Genomic DNA, 19,957 nt, shown 5'->3' on the forward strand with positions numbered 1-19,957 from the left:
TTTTTTTTGTGGGATATTTCAGGTTGTCTACCTAAATATCATGCTGTCTATTAATAGGGAAAGTTTGACTTCTTCCTTGCTGATTTGGGTGCCTTTTATTTCTTTTTGTTGTCTGATGATGAAACTAGGACTTCCAGTACTATGATAAATAACAGCTCTGAGAGTGGAAATCCTTGTTTTGTTCCTGACCATAGAGGAAAAGCTCTCAATTTTCCCAATTAACAATGATATTAGATATGGCCATATTAGATATATTAGCTAAGGCCATATTAGATATTATCATATATGGCCTTTATATGTTGAGGTATGTTCCTTCAGATAGAAGGAGTTTTACGCACTCTGTTTAGGTTTTGGGTTCAAAGATAGCCTGACTCCACCAAGTCAGTGGCCTCCCCAGAGCATCAAAATCCAGGCTTCTGCTGGGGTCAGAAAAGACATGGCAGGCTTCTCCTGAGCTGAGCTAAGGAGGGGATTTGTGGCTCTAAATACTCTTTATGTGGATTCTCAGTTGCCTTTCTGATTTTATCTCTTGTGCGCACATGTTTCATCAATACTACCAATTATCATTTTAAAGTTTTACTTGCATTCCTGTTTGTAAACACAGTATGATATAGTTTCAGGTCTACCACATAGTGATTCAACCCTTGGATACAACGGCTGGTACTGGTCACAGGTGCCCTCCACTATCCCCATCCCCTGATTCCCCATCCCCCCCCCCACCTTCCTCTGGTATTTATTAGTCTATTCTCTGTGGTTAAGAGTGTGTTTCCTGGTTGGCTCGTCTCATCCACCCCCTCCGCCCCTTTGCTAGTTTGTTTGGTTTCTTAAAATTCACATGTGAATGCAATTGTATGGTATTATTTTTTTTTTAAGTGTAGATGGATTATTAGTCCTAATACAGCATTTCACTTGCTAATTCTCCACCAGCCCCCACACAGCACCCACATTGAAATTACCCAGTTTTCTGAAGGTCTGTCATGCACTCTGACTCCCAGGCTTTTGCCCAGGGCATACCCAACACCCGGTCAACTCCTACTCATCCTTCAAAGCCCAACTCCAGCATCATTTCCCCAACTCCCCTCCCGTTCTCTTCTGGACTCCCCAGTGCAACAGTCTCTCCAGTGTTTTGTGTCAGAACCCACATCCCCCACAGACAGGGGCTCCTTGTGTCTCCGTGTCCAGCACTGGGCCTGGCATGGAGTAGGCACAGGTCAATGACTGTTTATTGAATAAATGTACTACTGGTGTAAGAAGTGGCTTAGAGTCCGCTATAACATGTGGGTGGGCACGTGAGTGAATGAATGGGGGACCGATATAGGAACCGGGGGCCTCGTGGATGAGGCCGAGTTCTGTCCTGCCCTCCACCACCATCATCATCATTTTTTTTTGTTTTTTGTTTTTTAATATTTAATTTATTTATTCATGAGAGACACAGAGAGTGGCAGAAACACAGGCAGAGGGAGAAGAAGGCTCCATGCAGGGAGCCCGATGCAGGACTCAATCCCAGACCCCGGGATCATGCCCTGAGCTGAAGGCAGATGCTCAACTGCTGAGCCATTCAGGCGTCCCTCCTCTTGGTAGTTGTGATTTTCACAAAGGTGTGTCCCTTCCTCCCACAATGCTGAGACCAAGACCTGAACGTCCTTTGGATATTTCTATAATCATTTCCTGGCCAGGAACAATGGGACATGTGGCAGGGTCCACTGACAGAGGAGCCTGGAAACCACCATAGCTTGTGAAATCCACATCTGTTGAATGGTATGATGGAGCTGGTGCTAATGATATCTCTTGTGAACTGAAGGAGACTTTTGTTGAATATTTTTGTGGTTTCATCTGGCTGACAGCATTGTCAGTTGGGCAATCCAGTGCCTTCTGCTGACCTGCCACCATGCCTTGACCAGCCACTTTATGGAGTGTTTTTATCAAGAAAGAATGCTGTACTTTGTCAGATGCTTTTTCTGCATCAGCTGAAAGCATCATATGGTTCTTTTATTTTTATTTTTTTTTTATTTATGATAGTCACAGAGAGGGAGAGAGAGAGGCAGAGACATAGGCAGAGGGAGAAGCAGGCTCCACGCACCGGGAGCCCGATGTGGGATTCGATCCCGGGTCTCCAGGATCGCGCCCTGGGCCAAAGGCAGGCGCCAAACCGCTGCGCCACCCAGGGATCCCTGGTTCTTTTCTTTTCTTAAGGTATTGTACCAAGTTGATGGATTTGTGAGTATCAACCCACCCCTGCAGTCCAGGAGTAAATCCCACTTAATTGTGGTAAATATTCCTTTAATGTACTATGGATTCAATAAGCTAGTATTGTGTTGATAATTTATACATCCATGTTCATCAGGGATATTGGCTTGTAATTCTTTTTAGTAGGGTTTTTTTCTGGTTTTGGAATCAAGGTAATTCTGGCCTCATAGAATGAGTCTGGAAATTTTCCATCTATTTTGATATTTTTGGAATATTTTGAGAAGAATAGGTATTTTCTCTCTTTTTAATGCCTAGTAGAATCTCCTGGGAAGGCATCTGGCCCTAGGACTTTTGTTTGTTGGGAGACTTTTTAATACTTATTCAGTTTCTTTGCTGGTTATGAGTCTATTCAAAATTTCTATTTCTCCCTTTTTCAGTTTTGGTAGTTTGTATATTACTAGGAATTTATTCATTTCTTTCAGATTGCCCAATTTGTTGGTATATAATTTTTCCCAATGTTCTCTTATAATTGTATTTCTGTGGTTTTGGTTGTGATATCCCCTTTTTATTTTATGACTTTATTTGTTTGGGCCCTTTTTCTTAAGTTTGGTTAGGGGTTTATCAATTTAATTAATTCTTTCAAAGAAACAGCTCTCAGAAAGGGAGACAGAACATAAAGACTCCTAACTCTGGGAAATGAACTAAGGGTGGTGGAAGGAGAGGAGGGCAGTGGGTGGGGGTGAATGGGTGACGGACACTGAGGGGGGCACTTGACGGGATGAGCACTGGGTGTTATTCTGTATGTTGGCAAATTGAACACCAATAAAAAATAAATTTATTATTAAAAAAAATAAAAGTTAAAAAACAAACAAACAAAAAAACAAAGAACCAACTTTTAGTTTCAATATTCAACTTAGTTTCTTGTTATTGTTTCTATATCATTTACTTCTGCTTTAATCTTTATTTCCCCTCTTCTGCTGGCTTTAGGCTTTATTTACTGTTCCTTTTCTATTCCTTTAGGCGTTAGGTTAGGTTTTATATTGGAGACTGTTCCTGCTTCTTGAGGTAAGCTTGTTTGGAAATATATTTCCCTCTTATGACCACCTTTGCCACATCCCATAGGTTCTAGATTGTATTCTGCTGCTTTAGGATGAAATGTTCTAGGGATCCCTGAGTGGCTCAGAGGTTTCTAGGGATCCCTGGGTGGTTCCACCCAGGAGCTTGGATTTTACAGTGAAACATAGCAGAAAGTCAGCCTCCAGGTTAGCTGCCCTCAGAAAGTGTCTCTGCTCCTATGCTAATGAACCCATGTCTCTTTGGTCTCCTGAAGGCAGTGCTGTCAGTCTCAAATGCACTCCAAGAGGGGGAATTTTCTCCCAGTGCAACACAGGGTATCCTCAGAGCAGCTGTCCTCTGCCAGCCTCTGCCATCATTCTTTACAGGAGAACCACAAAGTCTGCCAGGCTCGACCCTGACAATGGTTCAGACTTCTAAAATTTTAGACTTTCAGCTTTGCTGCTTGTGAAAACTTTCAATAATCAGCCCCTTTCGTTTCCCCAATTTTTTTTTGTGTGTGCAATCCCTTGCATGCTGCTTCCTCTCTTATTCTCTCTCTCCTCCTCTAGCTGATGAGAGCTCCCTCTTCTCTGCACCACCCATGATTCTTTTCTTCCTCAAATAACATCACCACACCTCCTACCTTCCATGATGTGGCCTCCTCTTTATTCTTCTAGTTGTGTAGTTTGTTCTCTCCATCATCAAATCAATTTCCTGGCTGTTCAGAATGATTGGATAATTATCTAGCTGTGTTGGGGAGAGGAGGCAAGCATAAGGTCTTCCTCCTACTCCTCCTCTCATATGACTAAATGTGTACATTTAAAAAAATTTACTCCTTAAGCAGTTGGTAAAATCTGCTTATAAAACAATCTAAACCTTGTCCTTTTTGGAGAAGATGTTTAAATACACTTTCAATGTTCTTCATGGTTCTTGGTTTATTTGTGTCATCTGTCACTTCTGGAATATGATTTGAATATTCAGCTTTCCTCAAGAATTATTAACTTAATCAAAGCCATTAAATAATTTATATAGTTATTTTTAATTAATTCTATTCTATGTTTCTTCTAATTTGCTTAATTTGTTTTATTGCAATAATTATGTTTTTAATTCCCAAAAATGTTTTTGATTCCTTTTTTATAGATATACTATTTGCTCCAAACTCTCTGATGATAATGGTAATACTTATTTCAAAGATTTCCTTTTTTTCTACTTGATCTGATATATATCCTTATGTATGCTTTCCTTAAATATGTATATAACTTTTGATTCTGTGTGCTAATTTTTTAAGTCAACTTTGGTGGTCATTATTAGGCAGCATATTCTTTCTTTTGGGAAGCTTTTTTTTGTGGAGAGTTGTGTAATGTTCTCTTGCTTTGATAAATGTAAGCAGGCTATGGAGGAATTCTTGCTTTTTGAGGTCTCTTCTGCAAGGTTATTCTGAGTTCTCTCTGGTGTTTTACACTGGCTTGGGAACATCTACCATTGGATTTTTTTCTATTTTATTTATTTATTCATGAGAGATACAAACAGAGAGAAAGAGAGAGAGAGACACACACAGAGAGAGAGAGAGAGACAGGCAGAGGGAGAAGCAGGCTCCATGCAGGGAGCCCAGTGCAGGACTTGATCCTGGGACTTCAGGATCATGCCCTGGGCTGAAGGCAGGTGTTAAACTGCTGAGCCACCGAGGAATCCCCTACCTCTGGCTTTTTTATACAGAGTCATTGCTACTGTCAGAGAAGACAGCACAACCTAGTGCTGTACTATATTTGACACATCACCTTCTCTCTAGTTTGAGATGCCTCTCAACTTAATGTACCTGCTGCTTCCCAGGGCAGATTATCTCAGTGATATTCCATCATCACCATCTGGTTTGTCAGAACATGGTTTCCTACTTCATTATGGTCTCATTTGTCTTCCATTTATTTTTTGAATTTTAGATTTACATCTAATCTGCAAAACTATTTTAAACACCGCTTATTCTTATGAACTTGTTATTGATACATTTAACTAGCATTATTTATTTTATGTCCTCTTTTGTTCTCACATAAAAATCTGTGACCTTTACAAAATCTTTTTTTTTTTAATGCTGATTGAATTCTGTAGGAATACCAACTATATGATCCAATTACATGTAATATCAGGCATACTGAGAGCATTAGTCAATGGTGTTAATTCCCTGAACCCTGAAACAAATAATTTCATTGTACTGATGAAGGAATTAACTTCAGAGAGTTTAAGTGACTCATCTATTTTACATATTCTATCAATGATTGGGCTACAGCCTTATCCAGTAGTTTCCTAATTGTGTATGTTATCCTTTTTATTCTTGAAGAACAAAACAACCTGGTTCCATATCTGTGTCTAGGAAAGACATCCAAATACAATTCAGTTCTTGAAGTGGATATTAGATTATCATTCTTTTTATATCTCATCAAGTCCCTTTAATGGGCTGCATTAGCGCATTAGCCAATTCACTTCCTTCTACTTATGTGCTTACATCAAATCACATACTCCCACACACATTTCATTGTTCTTTGAAGTACCAAATAAAATAAAACAAAATAAAATTGAATAACATAAAAATAAATTATTTTCACAAATAGAGAAAAAGACTTCACTTTACCTATAGGCCAGACATTTTATTACTAGCACCTAAACTAACCAGTTCTGATTATTCGGCACAAAGCATTTCAGATGAACAGCAAATTCCTGTTGATAATCACCCACAAGGGGCTATTATCCATGAATGGTGTAACTACAATTAATGGGGTCAATTTTGTGAGACTTCTACAGAAATAATAATATTAATTGTGATTAGTACAGTGTGTTGTATATATTAGATCAACAAAATAGCAATAGTGCTGATTTTAGTTATTTCAATGTCTGTGTATATTCACATACATTTTAAATACATGTATCTGTTAACAAATATTAACAGATAACTATTTATTCCCTAAAATTTTTCTCTTAAGATTAATTTTATTAAATGTATGAGACATTAGATATTTAATTATAAAAACTTAAAATCATTAACATATTAATGCATTATAATTTGGTACATTCAAAAGGTCTACAGGGTGCTTCAATGTACAGGAAGCTTCAATGTAAAACAGTACACTTTAATCTAGAACAAATTTTCTAGGGATCCCCTGGTAGCTCAGTGGTTTAGCACCTGCCTTTGGCCCAGGGTGTGATCCTGGAGACTTGGAATCAAGTCCCGTGTCAGGCTCCCTGCATGGGGCCTGTTTCTCCCTCTGCCCTGTGTCTCTGCCTCTCTCTCTCTCTGTCTCTCATGAATAAAGAAAATCTTTAAAAAAATAAAATCTTTAAAAAAATTGGAAAAAATTTTCTATTATGTTCTTTGTCCATCCTTGGTTCTTTCTTGCTATTGGTGTGGAAAATTAAAATGGGCCAATCATGGAAACTGGGAAACTGTTGCTACTATAGAACTGTGATTTTTTTTCATATATCATAAAGGAGAGCTAAAAATAAACTGTTTTATGCCTCCATATCCTCTCTTCTTGACACTGAAGGATTAGAGGAGACAAATGGCAAAAAAAGTTCATGTCTCTACAGTATCACTAATTGATAATTTGTAAATATATTGCTGAGTTATCTTTTTTTTTCCTATCCTGGCTTTTCCCATATTGTATCCAATTTGAAATACATTTTCATCAATATCTAGAAGTGGTTGCTCAATCTACATATGAAGTTCAAGGTATTGTTTCAAACCCTTGTAAAGAATGTCTGATTTGCCAACATATAGCATAACACTCAGTGCTCATCCCGCCAAAAAAAAAAAAAAAAAAAAAAAAAAAAAAAAAAAAAAAAAAAGAGAGAGAGAGAGAGAGAGAATAAACTGCTGGTTACCAGGGGGAGGTGGGTGGGGAACTGGTGAAATAAATGATGGGGATTAAGAAGTGCACTTGTTAGGAGAACTGGGTGTTCTACGAAAGTGTTGAATCACTGTATTTTATACCTAAAGCTAAAATAACACTATATGTCACCTAACCTGAATTAAAATAAAAACTGTTTTAAAAAGAAAAAAAAAAAGAATGTCTGAAAAGTGCCTTTGGCTATATTAGTTTTAAAATCTTACTCCCTCATGTAGCTAAATTCTTTGTATTTAATGGTTTAGATTTCACCATCATTTTATCAGTAAACATTTGTTTATAAGAGCAGACTAAAAAAAAAAAAAAAAGAGCAGACTCACTGTTCAATAATCATAGAAAATAACACCATGGGAAATACATGATTTTTGTATAGGAATGAATTTTAAGATAATGTAAAGAAACATTTTCTAATTTACTTTTTAAAATCTGTTAAATAGCATTGCCTCTCAGCATTAATGTTTCCATTTTGGTTTTTAGTGAATATAAAAATGTTTTAGGAAATCATCAATACTTTAGATCAATCTATCTAATAAAATTATAATCATCCTCTAAAATCCATAGTTTTCCTGATTTAAGGGAGCATACTCCTGTTTCTATAGCTATTTATTCCCATTGTTAAAATAAACAATTTTAATTGCAATACCTTAATAACAATATGCTTACAAAATTCCCATAAATATTCTTTGATATTTCTTGCTATTTTTTTAAATTGAATTAGTCTATTAAAACTTTTTCTCCCAAGGAATTATCATAAGTAATTAGTCTGCAGTTGTAAGAAATGAATACTAAAATGAATAAAACTTTAAATGCTGGATCTGTAAATATTAGCCATGTATTTGATTTTAGAAATGTTATATTACCCCCTTTATTTACTTCTTTTTTACTTCCTTTATTTTTTGAAGGGAGGTATCTGAGACCCAGAAAATTAATATAGGCTAAAGGTGAGAAACTAATTTTGTTTAGTGTATTAGTTTTTTTTTCTATATTTGTTTTTACTTTGTTTTTGTTTGTTTTTGTTTTTTTTTTTTTTGCTTTTACTTTGATACATCATTTTAAACCATTATTGAAAAGTTATTTGCCTTGTCTTTTAGTTCAAACCATTAAAATCTGAATCAAAGGAAATAGTTTAAAAATAAAATAATAATTCATGCAGAAACATAATCTTTCCCTAAAAACATATATTGCAATTCTAAGTTAATGACTCAATAAATCATATTTTCTTTCTCTACTTATATAATCATTTTTTCCCTAATTAAAACAATTTCTATAGGGTTAACACAAGTTATGTCCTGCCCAGCTAGCACAGTAAATATAAATGGCAAGTTCTTTGCTGTGATATTCAATTAAGGAGCACAAAATACTTTAGACATAACCGCCTTTCTCATAGGAAACTCTGTGGACAATGGGAAAATTATGTAATGTAAGTAACAATAAAAGCAGCATGTGCTGGTGTAAAATATATGCAAAAATTGGAAATAATTTAAGAAATTGCTGAAGATTAGATAATATTTATAGCTCAGATTTTCTGGAAAACTGAATTATAACCCATTGAAATTGAGATTATGTCAAGTTTAAAATTTTATTTTTGATGCCAGGTCAGATGATTATATTATTATACATATGTCAAAAAATACTTTTCGAGGTATTATGAAAAAGTAGGATAACTTAAATAAGCAAAGTAGCAGCAAAAAATTGCTTCATGATGGCATAGACAAATGGGTAGAATTACAGAGGGTTTACGTTGCATGATATTTCCAAAAAAGTGCATACAATGAAATTTAATTTATAAAAGAAACTAAGTTATGAGGCCAATTGATTAGAATTTGTAGAAAATTTATCTGTTTCATATCTACATTCTATATCAAGTGCTTCTTTATAATTTTATGGGAAGTATAGTTTTGTACATGGTGCATAACACTTGTAATATGTTCACTTATTAAGATAAATATATTTTAATATGTAGGCTATGATTAGCCTATACTGTATTCTGCATCTATTTATCTTGATATATATATATAAAGATATATAGATATATATAAAGATATATGAATATATATGAATATATATATAGAAATATAAAGATATATAGATATATAAAGATATCTATAGATATATAGATATATAAAGATATACAGATAAATATATATTTTATTTTATGAGCTTCCTTGGCCAGGAGCAGTTAGATGGGTTCACAGACAGTAGAAACTAGAACAATATTTATATGGGCGTCAGGAAGGGAAGATGAGAATGATTCCAGGCTGAGTGGGTACCCCCCCACTGTGAAATAGAGTGCCTTGGGTGTAGGGCATTATTGGAATTATGCATTGGATTTAAAATGAAAAGTATTTTAGCCTTGGGCCAAGGTGCATCCGATTATGTGGAGCTTCAGCCACACAGAATAATATGCACCTTGGAAGCCTGGCTAGTGAGGTCAAAGCTGAATCACCATAGCTCTGTATTTGGAATGTTTTTATGGTCTGGAAAATCCTCTCCCAAAGTCATTAACCTTAACATTTTGTGTTGCTTAGATTATGGGTTCAATTTTGGGGGTTTATCTTGAAAGATACTACAGCAATCTTTTCTGGAGGAATTTCCTTCAGGAACATTGCAGTGTAAATTGGATAGGATGTACCATTCAACTTCTGTTTATTAGTACATGGACTAATCTCATCTTAATACTTACATTTTGCTTATGGATTATTCTTAAGAGAAATATAAAGATGGGGGAAATTAATTAGTTTAATTTTTTGATCTCCAAAAATCTATAGTCATTGTGTTAAGTGATAGAAATGTAAGATGGACCAAACTAAGTCTTTGACTTTAAATAAATCATGTTCCAGCAAGAGATACAGACATCCTCTAAATAACTGCAGTCTGAAAGATCAGTTGAGACCAATGGCAATGATTTCAATGAAAGCGCAGAACAAAGTGATCTCACCTAAACAAAAGGAACTCGCCCTTATTGTAACAATGTATACCATCTCCATTCAGAATTCTTTGCCAGCCAATGTACACATATCCACTATGATTCACAAAAATAAAAATAACAAAGTCTACAAAGAATTGGTTTTGGCAACAGTATTATTCGATCAGATTCTTCAGTTCCAAGAAAGCATATCTCCATGATATTTGTGTTGAACATCTTCCTGTTGTAAAGTTGCTCTAATTAAAATCAATTTCTGGGCATTGGTAGCAAGAGAATCAATCACTGGATTATGAGACGATTAAAAACAAAGCAAGACAGGGCACCTAGGTTATTCAGTTGGTTAAGTGTCTGAATCTTGATTTTGGCTCAGGTCATTAACTTAGGGTCATGGGGTGGAGCCCTGCATAGGGTTCTGAGTGTGGAGACTGCTTAAGATTCTCTCTGTTCCTCTCCCCCTATCCAACCCCCCTGTATAAATAAATAAATAAATAAATAAATAAATAAATAAATAAATCTTCAAAACATTGAAACAGCAAACATACAAAGCAAAAAAAAAAAAAAAAAAAAAAAAGAAGAACAAAACTCTTTCTGTCCTATCTTTCCTTCAAAACATATTGTGGTTTTCCTCAGATGTTTCTTGGGAGCTTGTTTAAATGTGCCCTAGTTAATAAAAAATATTGCAGAATATGAGTGAGGGTGTCAGTTCATTCCAAAATCCCATAATTTACAGTACTGATGATTCAAATTCTTCTATTTCAATCATGACTATCCAAAGAAAAAAATTATTTCTGTTTCTTAAGAGAATAAAACAAAAGTCTAAATTAGCTTACTGAAATTTCTCAAAATCCCATTTCTAACGTGGTACATACCCATATAGATGGCCATTTCCTGTTTGATTGATGCAAGTTATAATGAAGTATTATGAAAACTATCTGCATTGAATCTTCTTTCCTACCTGACTCCAAGTACAGATTTCACTTTCATCACATAAGCAGAATGTGTACTACAGCAGGGCTACATCATGTCCAGAGACATTTTTTTATAGTAGCTTTATTTTGTCCGCTACTTTTTTTTCTCATTGAGGAATGAGTCTGTTTATATACTGAGATATTTTTATAGTAGCTTTATTTTGTCCACTACTTCTTTTTTCTCATTGAGGAATGAGTCTGTTTCTATACTGATCCATTTGCTTTTTTTTTTCCAAAAGAAAAAAAAAAAACCACATGAATTAGCTTCTCTAACTTTGAGGAAACAAGAGTCAATTAAGAATAAGCAGTTATTGATATTCTCAGGATTCCCCACCTAAGTATAAATATGATGAACCATAAAAATAAAATAAATTAACTATTTCCCATACAATTTAAAACTTCCTCCAAACTGTTTCAAAGTACTTCCTCTGTCTCATAGAGCACATATTTTCCAACTGGAAATAGGGAAATTGTGTTTTCTTCTTTTTGACAGATGAAGCCACTTTGTTACAAAGGGTTATAGAGTATGATAACTGACAATCATAAACATGTATAAAAATGTCCTTGCACTGTCCTACCTGTATTAAACTGAGTTAAGAATTTAAAAAGTAAAACCTCCGTAAATCATATTCTGATAGCTAGTGTGTTGATAGAAAGAAGGCAGAGTTTATAGAAACAAGTCATCATAGAAGCTATAAAGGTATCAATTAATTCTAGTAACAGATAAAATTCTTGACATACTTTAAACTTATATGTGTCTTTACAAGCTCACTAAATTAAAGATATATAAATATGTTAACATTATGATAAAAGATATAAGAACATTAGATAATTTTAAAGTATATTAAAATTATTTTAGAAAAATCTGTAGCTATAAGCCCTATTAAACAATAATATGATGATAAATCTAATCCATTGATTATATTTGATCATAAAGTTTTTAAAAGAATACTTAGTAAATACTCTTAAATTATATTGTTGACAATTCAAGAATTGAATGCACTTGTCTATTTCAATGGAACTCATACTGCCAGTTTTTAATAATATCTAAGTTTAAAAAACCACTTGATTTATTTCTACAGATTATTTAGGGGTTCATGTTTCCTGATATTTCTGATTACTATTTTAAGGCTATATATGAAATAAGTGTGAAAATTAGGAAAAACGTTCCATTGTGCCATTGCTGAGCATTGTCACTGAATTATAAGAGATTGCAGAATATCTTCTATACAGACCTCTTGAGTATCAACAAAACAGATTGCTTGTGAGTGATTTATGGGTTCATGAGTAATGATTACCCATATAGTAAAGGATATTTAAAATCTAAAATTAGGGATCCCTGGGTGGCTCAGCGGTTTGGCGCCTGCCTTTGGCCCAGGACATGATCCTGGGATCGAGTCCCACGCCAGGTTCCCTCCATGGAGCCTGCTTCTCCCTCTGCCTGTGTCTCTGCCTCTCTCTCTCTCTGTGTCTCTCATGAATAAATAAATAAAATATTTAAATAAATACATACATACATACATAAATAAAATCTAAAATTATGTTAAGCTTATGGTTCAAAGAAAAACTATTACATAAAATCTCAATTTTCCATATATCATTTTAGCCACTGTTCAACAAGCTTAGTGTCTCATTTAAATAATAATGACCATGAATTTCTAATTTGACACTTAAAATAACAAAATTGTAATGTTGCATTATCATGTTTATTTTCAAACTGTATCCCCAAAACCCTAGAAATTTACAAAGTAATCTCAGAAGACTCTCGAACCTAATAATTCTGTGAAAGAAATAGTGATTTTACTAAGACCTGAGTCAGTATGAATCCATGGGGTATTTATTAACTAAAATATTTTTTCTTTATCATATAATTGATATGTATATTATCTAACAATATTTCTCATTTTCTGAATTAGTCATTTTTCAGCACATTTGCACCGAGTGTCTATTGTTCATTTCTGTCTATTCCATCTGATTTTCTAATTTTATTTTAGATCTCTGCCACATATCCCATCCTGTACCTTATTACTCTTTTTTAAAATTTTTTAAATTTTTTAAATTTTTATTTTTTTGTACCTTATTACTCTTACCTTTATGGATTATCATCAATTATTCAGGTTTTAGTGCAGATCTAATATTTCTTGACAGATGTTCTTTGTCTTCTTTCCTCTATGTGCTATTGGTTGCCCTTGACATATGTTTTCCATACAGAATTTTGATCAGTGTAGTGATAAACAAAAGTGGAATATTTGGCACCTATATGTCTTAGTGTTTGAGCATCTGCCCTCAAGCTCAGGTCATGATCCCAGGGTTCTGGGATCGAGTCCTGCATCAGGCTCCCCACAGGAAGCCTGCTTCTCTCTCTGCCTATATCTGTCTCTCATGAATAAATAAATACAATTTCTAAAAAAGGTTTACTATCTACAGAGTAGATACACTTTAAATGGAGTAGTATAGACATTTTTTTTCAATCATTCTTTATAAGCCCTGGAGAATGCAAATAATTGAATGAAGCACAAAAATTTCTGCATGTGCCATTTTTTAAATTCTGATATCAAGGTTTGCTTTTAAAACAATTAAAAGTCCACTTTTTAAATATAAAAACACTATAATTTACATTTATGTAGTAATTTAGATTATTGAAGTTATAAATAACTTTAATAGAGTGTTAAAAATCTGTTTCAAATATTATATGTTCAGTAAATTAGTCTTGTTTACTGTTCAATATTAATCTAATTCAGTCTTGTCATTACTGACTACAAAAGGTAACAATTTGTTTTTATTACTTTTTTTTAGTTTTTTATTTTAATTTCAGTTAGTTAACATACAGCATAATATTACTTTCAGGTGTACAATATAGTGATTCAATACTTGCATATAACATCTGGTGCTCATCACAAATGCACTCCTTAATCCCCATCACCTATTTAAGCCATCTCCCCCACCCATCTCCCCTCTGGTTAACCATTAGTTTGTTTTCTATAGTTAACAGTCCGTTTTTTGTTTGTTTTAATTTCCTTTGTTAATTTGTTTATTAACTTCCACAAATGAGTGAAATCATATGGTATTTGTCTTTCTCTGACAGACTTATTTTGCTCAGAATAATACTTTCTAGTTCCATCCATATACTGATTGAAACTTGGGCTGCTTCCATATTTTGGCTACTATAAATAATGCTGCAATAAGCATAGGGGTGCATATATCTTTTTGAATTAGTGTTTTTGCATTCTTTGGATAAATACTCAGTAGTGAAATTCCTCGATCATATGATAGTGCTATTTTAAAATTTTGAGGCAATTCCATATAGCCTTCCACAGTGGCCACACCAGTTTGTATTCTTACCAAGAAGGTTACTTGTCTACATCCTCAACAACACTTGTAGTTTCTTGTGTTTTTGATTCTAGCCATTCTAACAGGCATGAGGTCATATCTAAATGTTTTGATTTAAATTTCCTGATGATAAGTGATGTTTAGCATCTTTTCATGCATCTGTTGGCCATCTACATGTCTTTTTTGGAGAAATGTCTGTTCATGTGTTCTAATTTTTTAATTGGATTTTTTTTTGTTTTGATGTTGAATTATATAAATTCTTTATATATTTTGTATACTAACATTTAATTGGATATGTAATTTGCAAATATTTTATCCCATACAGTAGGTTGTCTTTTAGTTTTGTGGTCGTTTCCTTCCTGTGTAGAAACACTTTTTATTTTTATGTAGTCCCAATCATTTATTTGTGCTTTTATTTCCCTTGATGTTACTATGCCTATCAGAGAAATTACTGCCTGTGCTCTCTTCAAGGATTTTTACAGTTTCAATTCTCATAATTAGATCTTTGACCCATTTTGAGTTTATTTTTGTATATGGTATAAGATGTGGTCCAGTTTCATTCATTTGTACATAGCTGTCCAATTTTTCCAACACCGTTTGTTGAAGAGCCTGTCTTTTTTCATTGCATATTCTTGCTTCCTTTGTCAAAAATTAATTGACCATATAATTGTGGGGTTACTTGGGGGCTTTCTATTCTGTCACATTGATATATGTGTCTGTTTTTATGCTAACACCATACTGTTTTGATTAGTACAGCTTTGTAATATAGTTTGAAGTCTAGAATTGTGATACCTCTAGCTTTGCTTCTTTTTCAGGTTGCTTTGATTATTCAGGATCTTTGTGTTTGCATACAAATATTAGGATTGTTGTAGGTCTGTGAAAAATGTTTTTGGTATTTTGATAGGATTGCATTAAGCCTGTAGATTTCTTTTTTTTTTTTTTTAAAGATTTTATTTATTTATTCGTGATAGAGAGAGAGAGAGAGAGAGGCAGAGACACAGGCAGAGAGAGAAGCAGGCTCCATGCACCGGGAGCCTGACGTGGGATTCGATCCGGGGTCTCCAGGATCGCGCCCTGGGCCAAAGGCAGGCGCCAAACCGCTGCGCCACCCAGGGATCCCCAAGCCTGTAGATTTCTTTAAGTTGTATAGACATTTTAAAAATATTTGTTTCTCCAATTTTTGAGCTTGGAATCTTTCCAGCCTCAATGTCCATCATGTTCAATTTCTTTCATCAGTGTGCTATAAAATACATATTACTTTTAAGTGCTCATGAAGCTTTTTCAAAAATTTATGCAATTATTGGCAATAGAGAAAGATCAAAATTCAAAGAATTGGAAGTTTACAAATTTCAGTCAAACTAGAAATAAATAAAAATAGAAACATCTTCAGCTATATAAATGAAAATAAAGCATCTAAAAATGTGTGGGATACAATTAAAGTTATATTGCCTTAATCTTTATAGATCTAATTGTATTTATTATAAATGTAATTAAAACCAGTATACATCCATCTTGGGAATTTTGGGGAAAAAGCCAGTTAAACCCAAGTATATAAAAAAAGAAGGTAGAGAATAAAATTAGTAAATAAAGGAATTTAATATGGAGGAGTAAAAATTTAATTTGTTCTTTGAAAAGTAACAAAATTGTTGCTTTCCTGGAACTGTTAACTAAAAGAGGAGGCATTAATGATGGGTATAAAAATGTGGAAAACCCTAAAGATTCTAAAGATTGTTGTGATATTATTAATACGTTTATGAATAAAAACTGTCTTAACAAAATAAGTAGTCTTATATAGAATATACAAAGAAAAATTACTTCAAATGTACTTCAGGGCATCAAAACTAGAACATTTGATAACTTAACATACCAACATTAACACTGAATCATCAGATATCTTATGATTAGTGGTTGGGATAAAAATTGACACAATTTCTTAGGAAAACAAATCATCCTGAATTTGATCTTGCAATGTACTAGGATATCTCTAAAGGAATTTGTTAGACAACATTATTTTTAACAGAAAAACAAAATAAAAATAAAATTGGAATATATATATATAAGTAAGACAAGAATACATTACATAATTATTTATTAACTAAATAAAAATCATGCAGAGAGAACAGTAAAAGAACAGCAGAATCATGTATTTACAAAGATGGCTTTTAAAAAGTGTTTATTGTTAAATATGGAATGACAGTGTGACACATTTTTATGCATGCTAACAGAACTATAAAGCTATAATTAAAATAAAGAAAATAATTTTTAAAAATATGTATAAAATATATATTTTTCTAGGAGAAAGAGAACTAATTAGAAAGTGAACAAAAGAGTTTCAAAGCTGGTAAATTTTTATCTAACATGGGCAATGAGTGTATAGACATCTGTACTCTTTTCCTGATATATTAGATGCTCTTATGTGTTTTTCATATAAACACTAGAGTGAACCTCATGAAAAATGGCTGATTTTTCAATTGTATTCTGTGAAGTAGGGAGCAGGCCACAGCGAGCTCCACCCACTACACCCTATATTGAAATGGTCTCCATTGCAGCTTCTATTGGACACTGATGTCAGTTTGTTGTTTCTGTCCCTCCTCAGAAGAGATGAGTTTACCCTTTAGCAATGATCTTTTAAAACATTCAAGCAAAGAGAAGTATCTCTGAAGCGTCTCTTCGCCACAAACAAAAAAATTCAGAAGGAACAGTGGGAAGTGCCAATCTGATGAAAGCTCTGTTGGGGAAGGGAGACGTTCCCAGCAAATGGATCACAGTAAAGTCTAGGATTTCTTCATCCAGTTTATTAGAGTTCTGTCTTGAAATACTTCCAAAACATGAATGTCATTTGGCAGATGATATTCACATTAAAAAAGTAACATATTCTGGTTTAGTATACATTGAACCATTTTATGATTTTGGTTCTGGATCATCCTGCAGAGTTTCATTGTAAGATTGGTGTCTAGTTTCCCACAAATTTTCCATTGGTGGCAAAGCCTATTCGCCATATCTATTTGTGATGCAACTGCAAGAGGAGATGCTTCTCAACCCATCCTTAAGCAATTTTTTCTTAAGCAATTTGGTGATAGGCATGGGTTGACACCTCTTCAGAAATTATAATGAGAAGCTTGGATGTAAAGACACTTTATCTAGAATACAGTTACACTTTTGTTTCACTTACTGCTTCCACATTGTTATCTGTTATAGAAGACTGGCATAAACTCTGAGAAAACAGGATAAAAAGATACTCCCAATGTCTATGTCTACTGCTAAAATTGTTCCAAAGGAAAGCAAGCCTAATATTCAAAGTTAAAACTTAAGAACACAGCCAATTCTGTGTTACTGTTTTGTGTAACACCTCCTGTTGTTGTCTTGGAATTATCTTGATTTAATATATGAAGATTAACCTTTAGTTTTTTGGTTGAGGGTTTTTTCCTTTTGCTGAGGAAACTTATTATCTTTTCAGGTAGGATTAAGTGATATTAAGAATTACTACAAATAATTTATTAATGAGTTTCTGAATCAAATTTTCTAAAAATCAGATATATCTCATTTCACTTCTGTTTTGTGAACAAGAACTTCATTCTTAGGTTTCTATAACATTGAGAATATTTGTGTCACCTTGGATAACCTTAATTTTCGAGTTTACATGGCAGTGTATAAAAGATTAAAGATAAATATATATTGGGGCACCAGAGTGACTCAGTAGGTTGACCGTATACCTTTGACTCAGGTCATGATTTTGGAGTCTTGGAATGGAGCCTCCCACCCCTAGGAACCCTACTCAGTGATGAATCTGCTTCTCCCTCTTCTTTTGTCCTGCCCTCCATTCATACTCCCTCTCTTGCTCTCACTCTCCCCCTCTCAAATAAATAAATAAAATATTTTTAAAAATGTATATTTTTGCAAAACCTGATTTTGATTCAAACCATCACATGTGATTACTGATATGGGAGTAACCAATATTTTTTCTAAAATGTTTTTAAAATTTTTTTTAATTTTTAAACTTTATTTGGGATTTTATTAATAAATAAATAGACCTTAATGATCTAAATTAAATATATATCAGAAATAATTTTGTAAAGTTCTAAATATGATTTTGTAGATTTTTATTTTCAAAAGATTTACTTATTCGAGTTAAACATGTAGCTTTTTTTTAAGAAAAAAAGTCTTCCTCACTTAGGTCTCAAAGCCACTTTCTTTAACACATTAGTTTTTAGATGTCTTAAAGCTTTGGGTTGGAGAATGGAAGTTCTTGGTATTTTAATTAATTTGTACAAAAGTTACTTAGAACATTACTTCTATAATTACTTTTTTTTTCATGACTTGAGTCTTTGTGAAGAGTACTGTGGAAATGGATGAGCTTTATCTAAATAAATATAACTAAGGAAAACTTCAAAATGAAATGAAGACCATGAAAGTGAACAAACTAACACACACACACAATACTAAATATAAAAATAAAATAAATATATATTAATCAATATGTATTTCTACTTATTAGCAAATATTATTATTGCTCTTTTAAATACTCAATTATTAAAGCAGTAGAATTGTAAGTATTGGACACAAAATATACAATTAATTAGATCTGTAGTGCATAGAATTTCAAAGCCATGATGCATTATATTTAAAAACATATTGATAAGTTTTCACATATATCCACATGGTAAAAATGAAACTTTAGTTAATTCAGTGAATACTTCAGATGCCTGAATTTAATAAAAATTCCTGAAGGGGGAGATGTTTACTTTCAAATGAAAAATATGTTTTGATGTGAATGAATTGAATTCTATAAAACAGAAAAAAGCTTTATATATCATCTTCCATATATGGGAATTATAGATGGTAAATATCTATCATTAAAATTTTATCTTACTCTATATAACAGGTACTTTTCCATATGTAAGTTTTTATACCAACTGATTTTCCATAACTGAAATAAGTTTCCTAAAACATTACCCTGAAATAATTTTAAATTAATCATTCATTATTTCTAAATGTGATCTATATACAAAAATATGTAGTTTTAATTCAGCTTTTGTTTTCTAAATAAAAAATCCTAAAAATATAGTTTTAATAATTTTAAGATTATTACAATTCCTAATAAGTTAAAGAAATAAATAATATTCCATTATCTTTTCTAATATGAAGCAAGGAATGACAATAGTTATAACACTATGTATCAATATGCTTGATTATAAAACTATTATCACAGCAAAGCACATTTGTCATTCACCAAGCTAAGTAGCTCAATGAGGTTCGTTATTGGCAGTCTAGATCTTGCAGGAAGAACATAGATAAACAAAACCCTATGTTTTGTTTTTCCTTCTGCAGTTATCTTGACATGAAATCTCTACTTCTGCATGCCCAGATTCAATTTCTTATCTCTACTAGGAAATACAAAGTATGTGAAAAGCCAGTGCTAATTTACATATCATTTGCACCAGTGTATTCTTTTGCCAAATCTTTTTACTTCCCTGAAGCAATATGGACATGGGCCCTATCTTTTGCACCAGATCTATTTCAGTTTCTAGAAATTACTATAAGTAAGTGGGTGCATAGTAACCAACGTTTTTTACATTATTTGCATCAACTTTTTCCTC

This window comes from Vulpes vulpes, chromosome 6 (genome assembly GCF_048418805.1).
Source record: "Vulpes vulpes isolate BD-2025 chromosome 6, VulVul3, whole genome shotgun sequence".
Taxonomy (NCBI): domain Eukaryota; kingdom Metazoa; phylum Chordata; class Mammalia; order Carnivora; family Canidae; genus Vulpes; species Vulpes vulpes.